Here is an 11,923-nt window from a genome sequence, read left to right as displayed (position 1 = left end):
CCGGGGAATTGATATTCTATTAATATCAAAATAGTTAATTTTTATTCTAATTTGGCTGTTTTTATTATTTGAACTAATCCAAGTTGTCGCATTTTGTTTTAATAGGTGAATCTTTTGTATGCGACGTGAAGGATCTGCAAATCTTGTGCCTGTTAATCCTGAAATCGAAAGATCCTGCAGACAAAACAGAAGGAAAAAGAGGTTGGAAGCATCAATGGCTGCCAACCAAAGAGACGGGGTTAACAACAATGATGGTCAAAATCACATCGCTCAGGACCAAAATGTACGAGCATTAAGAGATTATGTGCTCCCTGCTGTCACAGGAGTACACTTGTGCATTAGGCCCCCGACTGTCACTGCCAATAACTTTGAGATTAAGCCGGTGATGATACAAATGGTCCAGACTTCTGTCCAGTTTGGTGGTCTCCCCAATGAGGATCCTAACTTGCACATAGTGAATTTCCTTGAGCTATGTGCAACGTTTAAGTTTAATGGGGTGAGCGATGATGCAATAAGGCTGAGATTGTTCCCTTTTTCACTAAGGGACAGGGCAAAAAGTTGGCTTATTTCTCTACAGGCCAACTCAATTAATACATGGGAGGAACTAGCTCAGAAGTTTCTCTCAAAGTTCTTTCCTCCTGCAAAAGCTGCTAAGTTGAGGGGAGAAATCAATAACTTTTATCAGAATGAGGGAGAGTCATTATACGATGCTTGGGAAAGATTCAAAGACCTGCTCAGGAAATGCCCTCATCACGGTATAGAGAAGTGGATGTTAGTCCACAATTTTTATAATGGGCTTTGCGGTACTACTCGCACAATAATAGATGCAGCAGCAGGTGGTGCTTTCATGAGTAAAGGGGCTGATGAGGCATATGAATTGTTAGAGGAGACGGCTATGAACAATTATCAGTGGCCTGCCGAACGAGATACTTCACAGAGAAAAGTAGCTGGGGTACATGAATTAGATGCTATCACTGCTTTAACTGCTCAGGTTGCTTCATTGACAAAGCAATTGCAACAAAACAAGATCTCAGCTCAAGCCCAGGCTATACAGATGCAATCAGGGTGTGAAATATGTGGAGGGCCTCATTTGTATGAACAGTGTACAGCGGCCAACATGTATGGTAATATGCCAGTTAATCAAGATCAGGTACAGGCAGTTGGTAATTTTCAGAGGCCTTATCAGAATCCGTTCTCCAATACTTATAATCCTGGGTGGAGAAATCACCCAAATTTCTCATGGAGAAACAATCAGGGCCAACAATCACAGTTTCAAGGGCCATACCAGCAACACATGTCACAACAGCCTATGAATCAAGCCTCATCGTTACACCAGCCTAGACCGCAAGATCAACCAGAAAAGCCTAATGAGTTGCAAGCAGCCTTGTTGACCCTCACTAATACTCAGACTCAATTCATGACTGAAACCAGATCCTCTATTCGAAACCTTGAGACACAAGTGGGTCAGTTGGCCAACATGCTTAATAACAGACCGCAAGGGAATTTGCCTAGTAATACTGTGGTAAATCCTAAAGAGAACTGTCAAGCAATTTCATTGAGGAATGGTAAGCAAGTGGAGCAGCCCAGTGTACAAAAGTCAGTGGTTCAGAATGAAGAGTTGGGTGAGAAATCAGATACAAAAGCGAATGGGGTTACTAAAGACCACCAGGGTTCAAACAAGTGTCCTCCCTTTGTTGATAACCAGCCAGTTCAAGTTCCATATCCTCAGAGGCTTAGAAAAACTACACTGGATAAACAGTTTTCTAAGTTTTTAGAGATATTCAAAAAGCTGCACATCAATATTCCATTTGCTGAGGCATTAGAGCAGATGCCGAGTTATGTCAAATTTATGAAAGAGATTCTGTCAAAGAAAAGAAAGATGGAGGAGTATGAGACGGTGGCACTCACTGAAGAGTGCAGTGCGATATTGCAGAGGAAGTTGCCCCAAAAGTTGAGAGATCCGGGGAGCTTTACTATACCGTGTACAATTGGGAAGTTTGAATGTAAGCATGCTTTGTGTGATTTGGGGGCGAGTATAAATCTGATGCCTTTGTCTGTATTCAGAAGACTTCGTTTGGGGGAGGCTAGTCCGACAACCGTCACTCTACAACTAGCAGATCGATCGGTAAAACATCCACGGGGAATTATTGAAGATGTTCTTGTGAAGGTGGATAAGTTTATTTTTCCTGCTGATTTTATCGTTCTGAATATGGAGGAGGATATGGATGTACCAATCATTCTGGGCAGGCCATTTTTAGCTACTGGGCAGGCTTTGATTGATGTTCAGAAAGGTGAGCTGACACTGCGAGTTCAGGGTGAAGAAGTGGTATTCAACGTGTTTAAGGCTTTAAAGTTTGCAAATGTCAATGACAGTTGTTTCAAAGTTGACATGGTAGAGAAAGCGGTGGCAGAAATCAATCTCACAGAGGATTCACTTCAAAAGAGCTTGACAATTGGGGATATAGATGCTGAGTTAGACAGTGAGGTCCAAGAGTGTGTACAGTGGTTGAATTCTAAAGGGCCAATTTATAATCGAAAATATGAAGATTTGGGCCAAGGACCTGAGAGACCATTACCATCAGTTCAGAGACCTCCAGAGTTGGAATTGAAATCATTGCCTGCACATCTTCGATATGCTTTTCTGGGTGAGAAGGAGACTTTACCAGTTATTGTGTCTTCTTCTCTTTCTAATGAGGAGATGGAAAAATTATTAAGGGTGTTGAGAACCCATAAGTTTGCAATTGGATGGACGTTGGCAGATATTCAGGGGATAAGTCCATCCACAGTTATGCACAAGATCTTGATGGAAGATGACAGTAAGCCCTCTATTGAAGCACAACGTCGATTGAATCCAGTAATGAAAGAGGTGGTAAGGAAGGAGATCTTGAAGTGGTTAGATGCTGGGGTGATCTATCCTATTTCAGACAGTAGTTGGGTGAGTCCAGTTCAGGTAGTCCCTAAGAAAGGAAGGATTACAGTGGTGAAAAATGACAATAACGAACTTATCCCGACGCATACCGTAACTGGTTGGAGGATTTGTATAGATTATCGTAAACTGAACAAAGCAACCAGAAAAGATCACTTTCCACTGCCTTTCTATTAGGTTCATTTTAGGTTTGTTTAAGATATCGTTTTAAGTTGTGTTTTTAGTTATTTAGGATTGTTTAGCGCAGATTTATGCTTGTTTTCTGTGCAATGATTGACAACTAAAGTCTCACTTACCCCAAACAACTGCTCATCAGGAAAGTAGTCATTGATTTGCACTGCTTTCTTATTTTCAGTCTCCTCCAACTCAAGTCTAGAGAGATGATCAGCCACACCTTTTCAAAAACTTGTTGCGAAAATTTATAGCTATGCAAGTGCACACAGTTGCAATTCGTAATAAAAATGGTAAAAACCAAGTATCGTCCTCAAGGACTGATTTATCAATTACCAATCAATTAATCCTTTAATTCTATTTGATTAAACAATTATCAGAGATTTTAAACTAAGAAAAATATTAACGAAGCGCAATGAAGAATTAAACAAATTAACAAAGAAAATACAATTAGGACAATTATGATTCTCTATTTTTCCACCATGTTATTTCTTAATGCAAGCATCTATATCCCCTTCTCCCTATTCAAGAATAAGTTGCAACAACAATTCATAATCTGGTCAAGACTTATGAAATTCAATCTAAATGACAACTTCCTATATTTCTATGGTAAGTTGAATCATGTAGAGGGCATTAGCCACGCAACTCAGAAAATAAGCAAATAATCTAGATACTTTCGTTCTAAATTAAATTTGCATCCAAACAATCAAAGCATATCAAATTTCACTTTTCAGATTTCAATTTGATTCATAAAATAGCAATTAGAGGTGATCAATCAATAATCGCACAATTAACATAGATTGTAAGAAATTGAAAGAGATGAAGAAGAATATCAATTTTGCATTAAACCATAACAAGGGTTTCCAAAAGATTCACATAAAAGCCCTAAAAGAAAATTTAGCCTATGATATTCATTCTAGCCATATACTAGTTCAATTACAAACATGAAAATAAACAGAAAAAGATGAAAAACTCAGGGACGAATCCTCCAATATGGTGTTCTTCTCACTCCCAGCCATCGTACCCCTCTTCAGCCCTCTTTCAGTCGCCCATATGTTTCTCCAAAATTCCCTACCAAAATCCCCAAGTGAATGGACCAAATTGCCCATCAAAAAATGATCAAATCTGTGAAAATCACGTCTCTAGCGCTGTAGCGCTATTAACAGTGGAAAAATACCTCAAAATCTGGTGCACTAGCGCTGTAGCGCTCTTATTATGGCGCTGTAGCGCTAAAGTCAGAATCGACAAAACTCGGTTCGAACAGCCTGCAGCGTCATCTCATCGTATTTTGATCATAACTCCTTTTATATAACTCCGAATTGAACTATTCAAAAAGCTATGGAAACCTAAGAGAAATATCTACAACTTCTATTTCAAGAAGTGTTTCCAAAAAGTGAATACAGAATGGTAAAAATGCGGCTTGAAGTTTCAGACTTGCGTTATAGAGCATAAATGACGTGTGTTGAGCATCTTCAATGTAGTATTTTCCACACATAATGTCATGAAACTCAACAATCAACACAAAATCCATCGTATTTATCATATTTAACATGTTTCTTCTCATTTCACTCCATATTATGTAATTGACCATTAAAACCTGAAACAAAAAGAAAACAAGCATAAATCTGCGCTAAACAATCCTAAATAACTAAAAACACAACTTAAAACGATCTCTAAAACAAACCTAAAATGAACCTAACAAATTCCCCCAAACTTAACCTTTACTCGCCCTCGAGTAAATAATATAACTAGACTCAAACCTAACAAACCAAGTTGACATAACTACCCAATTCAAACACTCAAGACTGTTATGCATATATAATTCTCAGGAAAAACAATCATGCAATTTAAACTTTAATCTAGATTTTCAGTCTTAACCACTTCACAATTCACTGCAATTTCTCAACATCAAAGATCATTTACTCATAACTTGCAAATAAGATAATTGAACCACTTTATGCACATCAAATTCTCACCAACTAACCACAAACTCAAGTATTCCATATGCCTGCATTACTTACTATTCTCCATTAATATAAACTAATGCACAAATAAGAATCAATAGGACTTCATAAGGGTTGTAATAGAAGACTTAGGTAAAGGTAGATAAAGAGACAATTCTAGGCTTAATCATACCACAAGCATTCCACCAAACAAGCTTTCCCAACAATTTCACACCACTCATCCCTTGTTACCCCTTTTTCTGTGCAATGATTGAGAATGTTTATATTTTTTTTAATAAACTCCCCCAAACTTTGATTTTTCAATAAATAATTGTTTGGGAGCATAATCATTTTTCACTTTCTTTTCCTTTTCTTTCTTTAATTGTTTTATTTCTCAATCAAAAGTAATTTTCTGAAAAACACATAATACAAACATCCCATTACACATTCACTCCCCTCATATAATGATTTTCATGCTCATGGTATGGGTCAAAAAGAGTAAATGGTATTTCATTTTACCAGTTAGGCTCAAAAGAGTGTGTTAATCAAGAAAATGGTTATAAGGCTCGAAAGGGTTGACTAAGGATAAACTTTAATAGGGTTAGCTTGAAAGGCACAACCAGTCCAAAAATTGCCTATATCATTTTCCTAAATGTGCACTGTTTCAAATTTCATCTCAAATAGTAAGCAAGCAGGTTCTAGAATTTTTCAAACTTTTCAATCCACAATCCAAATTTGACATGCATAAAATAACTCAAGTATAACATTTGCAATGTATGAACAATAGATCTCTGATGTCAACAAATCACAGTGAAAAAACAAAGTAATCTAACCAAGCACACAGATTAATTTAGAAGCACAAAAATTTTTCCTTTGGATTATACTACAAAACAGTCAATCAGATTGAAATTGTCATTATTGTCAACTTAATTTATACTCTAAAACATGACTCAAAACATAAAAATAAATATAAACCTAAACCTAAAAAAACTTAAACAAACTAAGATATCTACAATGAGCAAAGCAATAAAAATCAAATCCCTTCCCCCAAACTTAATCTAAACATTGTCCCCAATGTATAAATAAAAGAAAAGGAAATGAAAACTTCCTTGTAATCCAATGTATTGCTCCATTGTAGTGACTCTCATTGCTAACCTCGTTAGTGTTTTATATTTCGAAACACATCAATGAGTGGTTGACGCCCATAATAAGCGTCATACAAGACAACTTGAAGGTTGTCATTGGGAATGCCCTCAAGCTTGGCTAGATTTGGAATTGATGAGCTCCAATGTTCAACTTGACTTTCTTTGGAAATATAAGCATGATGGATGCAAAGGAATGATTCTAATGGAGGTGGAGATGGTGGTGGCCTATAAGGGTCGTCATATGTGTACTTTTCCATTATCATTAGCTCACTATATTGAGGATCGAGTACTTGTTGCATGGAGTGTGATGGTGGATGTAGCCTTTCTTCACTACTTTGCTCAAACAATTTATCCACATCTTGGGTAGAGATAGCATTCGACACTACTATTTTCTCTCCCTTTTCTTCCTTACTTTGGATTGAAGAGGACTCCATTTGATGTTCAAATTCTTCCATTGGTAGCTCCATCTCCTCACCATTCCCCAAATTGACCTCCTCACTTTGCTCTTTCCATCTTGAATTTTCAAAATTCCTCAATGATGAATCTTGGCTTTGAATTATGGCTTCATTTTTATCCATATACTCCATCATCAATACCTTCAATGAACATGATTGAGCCGCTTGGTGAGGTTTCTCTTCTATAATTACTTCTTGAAAATCATCCAAATTTTCCTCATTTGGTCCTTGAGTGCAAGTGTTAAAAGTTGGCTCCATATTGTTATAAGTGCTCTCCCATCCTTTGTTGGTCACTGAACAATTCCAATACAACCATTCATTGTATTCTGCCATGTCTTCCAACATCCAATAGGCTTCATCCACGGATAATTGGTAGAAATTGGCGGTACCATCTCCTCTTTCTACCCATTCTCTCGCTTCGACATTCAACCCATTGAGGAAGACCTCTAATTGACACTCTTTGGACAAACCATGGTATGGGAACCTCATTAGCAAAGCTTTGTATCTCCACCATGCCTTGTATAAAGGCTCCAAATCGTGTTGAAAAAAATTCATGAGGACTTGCATATGAGACATCTCAAGTTCCTCGCAAGACAAAAAACAAACATAGAAAAAAAAACATAAAAGAAAAAAATATATATACAAACCAAATTAGAATCAAGAATCAATTATATTTGATATTGATTAAATAGTCCCCGGCAACGGCGCCAAAAACTTGTTGCGAAAATTTATAGCTATGCAAGTGCACACAGTCGCAATTCGTAATAAAAATGGTAAAAACCAAGTATCGTCCTCAAGGACTGATTTATCAATTACCAATCAATTAATCCTTTAATTCTATTTGATTAAACAATTATCAGAGATTTTAAACTAAGAAAAATATTAACGAAGCGCAATGAAGAATTAAACAAATTAACAAAGAAAATACAATTAGGACAATTATGATTCTCTATTTTTCCACCCTGTTATTTCTTAATGCAAGCATCTATATCCCCTTCTCCTTATTCAAGAATAAGATGCAACAACAATTCATAATCTGGTCAAGACTTATGAAATTCAATCTAAATGACAACTTCCTATATTTCTATGGTAAGTTGAATCATGTAGAGGGCATTAGCCACGCAACTCAGAAAATAAGCAAATAATCTAGATACTTTCGTTCTAAATTAAATTTGCATCCAAACAATCAAAGCATATCAAATAAAAGGTGTGGCTGATGGAAGTCTCAAGAAATAGAGAGAAAAAGATGTTTTGAGTAGGAGAATAGTTTCTGAAAGTGAGAATGAGTGAGAATGTGGCCAAATTAGGGCTTTTTATCCCAAATTCGGACTCGGGCCGCGGCATTACCTTGACCATGCCGCGGCCCGCATAAAATCTCCAGGGTTCAATGTCGCGGCCCTCTCATACCTACCTATGCCGCGGCCCGTCTCGATATTCTGGGAAAACTGAGGTTCAATGCCACGGCCCTCCTCATCCATGCCGCGGCCCGCCCCTATACTTCAAAAATCTGTGGGCCTCTGGAACCCCCAATGCCGCGGCATCATATGGCTATGCCGCGACCCTTAAGGATTTTCTATTTTTTTTATTTTTAATTTTTTTTTATTTTTCACGTTTTTCACGATTCTAAAAGTCCAAAAATAAACCAAATATCCAATGTTTACAAATACAAAAATAAAATAAATAACAAGTAAAACATAGGATGCCTCCTACAAGCGCTGTCGTTAACGTCATTTAGTCGGACGCTGAACCCCTCTTCAGAGAGGCTTCAGAAGGAGGATAGACTTCGCTTGATCAAAACTACCACCCAAATATGGCTTCAATCTCTGACCATTGACTTTAAAGGAATCACCTGAATTGCCCCGAACTTCCACAGAACCATATGGAAAGACTTGGACGATAGTGAATGGCCCTGACCATCTTGACTTCAATTTGCCAGGAAACAGTCGCAGTCTTGAATTGAAAAGAAGTACCTGCTGCCCTGGTTGGAACTCTTTTCTGATTAAGTTCTTGTCATGCCAAGCCTTTGTTCTTTCTTTATAAATCTTGGCGCTCTCATAAGCCGCATTTCTGAACTCGTCAAATTCATTCAGTTGCAACAGCCTTCGTTCACTAGCGGCACTCCAATCAAAATTCAACTTTTTCATAGCCCAGAATGCCCTGTGCTCCAATTCAACTGGCAGATGACACGCTTTACCAAACACCAACCTGTAAGGAGACATACCTATTGGTGTTTTGAATGCAGTTCTATAAGCCCAAATCGCATCATCTAACTTTTTCGACCAATTTTTCCTTGAACTGTCAACGGTCTTCTCAAGGATGCTCTTTATTTCTCTGTTTGAAACTTCAGCTTGCCCATTTGATTGAGGATGGTAAGGCAAAGCTTTTCGGTGATAAACTCCATAACGAGCCAGCAATGCATCCAGTTGCTTATTCACAAAGTGTTTCCCTTCATCACTAATCAGAGCTCGGGGAGTGCCAAATCTAGTAAAAATATGTTTCTGCAGAAAATTAAGCACAGTTTTACCGTCATTGGCTCTAGTTGTTGCAGCCTCCACCCATTTGGATACATAATCCACTGCCAATAGAATGTATTCATTGTTGTAAGATGGTGGAAAAGGCCCCATGAAATCGATGCCCCATACGTAAAACAGTTCCACCTCAAGAATTCCCTGTAAAGGCATTTCATTTCTCCTCGAGATGCTACCAGTTCGCTGACACCTATCACAAGCCTTGACAAAAACATTGGCACCTTGAATAATGAAGGCCAATAGAAACCACTTTGTAATACCTTGGCCGCCGTTCTTGATGCTCCAAATTGCCCTCCACATTGTTGAGTATGACAGTGATTAAGAATGGACTGCATCTCTTCTTCAGGAACACACCTTCTGATAATCTGATCAACACAGTGCCTATAGAGAATATGTTCCTCCCAATAGTAGTGTTTCACCTCAGAAAAGAATTTCTCTAATTGCTGCTTTGACATCTCAGGTGGCACAATCTTAGCGACCAAGAAGTTCACTATGTCTGCAAACCAAGGGACAACTAAAGTCTCACTTACCCCAAACAACTGCTCATCAAGAAAGTAGTCATTGATTTGCACTGCTTTCTTATTTTCAGTCTCCTCCAACTCAAGTCTAGAGAGATGATCAGCCACTACATTCTCGCTGCCCTTCTTGTCACGAATCTCCAAGTCAAATTCTTGAAGCAAAAGAATCCATCTAATCAGGCGGGGCTTGGCATCTTTCTTTGACATCAAGTATTTAATGGCAGAGTGATTAGTGTAGACAATCACTTTGTTACCAATCAGATATGGTCTGAATTTATCACAAGCAAACACGATAGCTAGCAACTCTTTTTCTGTAGTGGCATAATTTAGCTGAGCATCATTTAGAGTCTGACTCGCGTAGTAAATAGACCTGAATACCTTGTCAATCCGCTGTCCCAGAACTGCTCCCACTGCGTAATCACTGGCATCACACATCAACTCAAAAGGCAATTCCCAATTCGGAGCTATCACAATTGGAGCAGAAATAAGCTTTTCTTTCAAGAAATTGAACGCCTTCAAACATTCATCATTAAAATCAAAGACAACTCCGTTCATAAGCAGATTTGAGAGAGGCTTGGACACCTTAGAGAAATCTTTGATGAATCTTCGATAGAACCCAGCGTGACCAAGAAAACTTTTAACTCCTTTGACTGAAACTGGTGGAGGCAGCTTTTCAATGGTAGAAATTTTTGCTCTATCTACCTCAATTCCCTCACTTGAAATTTTATGGCCAAGAACAATCCCTTCTTTCACCATAAAATGGCATTTCTCCCAATTCAGCACCAGATTTGCCTTCTCACAACGACGCAGCACGTTCTCCAAGTTACCCAAACAGAGGTCGAATGATGAACCAAAAACAGAGAAATCATCCATGAAAATCTCAATACACCGGTCTACCATGTTTGAAAATATGGCCATCATGCACCGTTGAAATGTTGCAGGGGCATTGCATAGTCCAAATGGCATTCTCCTGAAAGCAAATGTGCCATAAGGACATGTGAAGGTTGTTTTCTCTTGATCCTCTGGTGCAATAGCAATCTGATGATACCCAGAGTACCCATCCAAGAAACAGTAGTAGCTATGGCCTGCCAGTCTGTCAAGCATCTGATCAAGGAAAGGCAAAGGAAAAATGATCCTTTCTTGTGGCCTTGTTGAGTTTGCGGTAGTCTATACAAATCCGCCACCCCGTTACAGTCCTTGTTGGAATGAGTTCATTGTTCTCATTTTTCACCACAGTCATTCCACCCTTCTTAGGTACCACTTGGACAGGGCTCACCCATGCGCTATCAGAAATTGGGTAGATTACCCCAACATCCAACCATTTAAGAATTTGCTCCAACACTACTTCCTTCATAGCTGGATTGAGTCTTCTCTGGGCCTCTATGGATGGCTTGCTATTCTCCTCCAACAAAATTTTATGCATCACTGTCGATGGGTTGATTCCTCTAATATCTGCCAAGGTCCACCCAATGGCCAATTTATGCTCCCTTAGAACCCTCAACAGTTTCTCCAATTCTACCTTTGACAGGTCAGCAGACACAATGACAGGTAAAGTTTCATTCTCTCCCAGATAACCATAGCGCAAATGATCTGGGAGGACCTTTAATTCCAACTGCGGTGGCTGCTGAATGGAGGTTAGCGGTTTATCAGTCGCATCTGCAAGTTCTTGAAACTTCTTCCAATATGGTAAGAACGAGTTGATCCAGTTTACACATTCTCTGATCTCAGCATCATCATCATCGTCGCCCTCATCACCCAATAATACTGCTTCTAAGGCATCACTGCTCACCCTTCTCTTGGAGACTGCCTTTTCTATCACATCCACACTAAAGCAACTGTCACTAGCCACCGGATACTTCATAGACTTGAAGACATTAAAGACCACCTCATCTCCTTGAACTGTAAGCTTAAGCTCTCCTTTGTGAAATTGACTGAGACAGGTGGGCTTCAATGATGATATATGCTAATTCCTTGATGTTGTTAGACTGATGCTTTGGATATGTAGACTGTGTGCTTAACCTGTTGATAGATGATCTGAGTATTGTCATTTGTGTAGTATATGTGTTTTATTTAATTTATGCTCTACATTATATAAGTTTATAAGTATTGTGGGAATTGGTATGTATGGTGGATGTTGAAATAAGCTAGAACTTGCTCAGTTAATTTGTTGAGACGAAATGCTAAATGAAGTATTGAGTAGAGATGATTTAGGCAATTTTCTTTGTAAACGTTTGAGC

The 11,923-nt window shown here is 38.6% G+C and overlaps 1 non-coding gene across 1 annotated transcript; it reads right to left on the bottom strand.

Annotated features, from left to right (window-relative positions):
- Window positions 1-652: 652 nt before the first annotated feature.
- On the bottom strand, window positions 653-759 carry LOC133799077 (small nucleolar RNA R71). Its single transcript, XR_009876282.1, has one exon. It is a non-coding gene; the product is annotated as a small nucleolar RNA R71 (small nucleolar RNA).
- Window positions 760-11,923: the final 11,164 nt, after the last annotated feature.

Source organism: Humulus lupulus, chromosome 8, assembly GCF_963169125.1.
Source record: "Humulus lupulus chromosome 8, drHumLupu1.1, whole genome shotgun sequence".
Classification (NCBI taxonomy): domain Eukaryota; kingdom Viridiplantae; phylum Streptophyta; class Magnoliopsida; order Rosales; family Cannabaceae; genus Humulus; species Humulus lupulus.
The sequence above is the reverse complement of the archived record's forward strand: the minus strand, read 5'-3'. Positions and strand labels throughout refer to the sequence as shown.